Here is a 1144-nt window from a genome sequence, read left to right as displayed (position 1 = left end):
ATCATTTTAATATTTCCCAAAAATGAGAGGTAAGGGGTTGACCAATCACTACAGAGCCGGCCAGCTAACCAATCAGAGCAGACTTTCTGACGGTTTCAGACACACAGGCCGTTTCTCAATCTCGAGGAAACTGGCTTCCAAGCCAATATTTCAAGGATGCTACGTCATCGAGTGCCGTCGAAGGACCGTTCCAATCTCCAGCATACTTGGAATTCCACCGAGGCCGCGTCCTTGGTTCGGGGGTAATTCGAAGACTGCACATGGGTAGACTTCGCATCCTTAAAATCCCCACAATGCTTTGCGCACGGACCAATTTCCCCAAATATGTGGCGGAAAATGTAATGCGGGGCCTCTCATGTGACGCACACCTGCACACTTGCTAGCCTGTTCCACTCTTCGTTTTCCGAATGCTAGGAAGGATTCTTGCCTAGCTTCTGAAGCAAGTGACTCGGAAGACATGTGCTACCAAGCAAGCATCCTCGCGATTGAGAAACGGCCACAGGCAGTATGAGAAAAATAAAGAGCTTTTTGAACATTTAAGCATGTCACAGTAGAGACACAAAATACAAATGTAAACCTGGAAATGAGAATAATATTATGTCCTCTTAAAGCAAGACAAGCGTCCAAGTATCAGAAAAATGGGGACTCAAAAAATACAAATTCATTTTATGATATTAGTGCACAATTCCAATATTAGAAAGCGACATTGTGAACAATAACAGCTCCTTGCCTGCTTCCGACCTCTCTGTCCTGCTCCGGTCGTGTGGACTGTTGGGCTCTTTGGCTCTGGTCCGAGGATGCAGTTCATCTCGTTAACTGTGGCCTGGTGATTCTGTGTCTGTGTTTAATGTCCGTGCTCTGCTGAGTGTTAATTGTTTTGATGATGGAAAAGTTGATGTATTTACTATGTGGGTGGTCATTTTGTGTCCATGTGATTGAGACTGAGGGTGAAAAAAGGGCGGCTCGGGCACAGTATTTACAATGCAACTAATTCTCCCCGCGCTGGGTGTTAACTATAGGGCAGTGAGGCAAAGTATTAATAACATCATATATCAGATACGCATCACTTCACTGTACTGCACATAAAGAGCTCATCTGGAGTTATAGCCGACTACTAAACCATGACCTCTCTCATGTCTCCTTT

This window comes from Notothenia coriiceps, unplaced genomic scaffold, assembly GCF_000735185.1.
Source record: "Notothenia coriiceps isolate Sejong01 unplaced genomic scaffold, NC01 NC01_scaffold00004485, whole genome shotgun sequence".
NCBI classification, from domain to species: domain Eukaryota; kingdom Metazoa; phylum Chordata; class Actinopteri; order Perciformes; family Nototheniidae; genus Notothenia; species Notothenia coriiceps.
The sequence above is the reverse complement of the archived record's forward strand: the minus strand, read 5'-3'. Positions refer to the sequence as shown.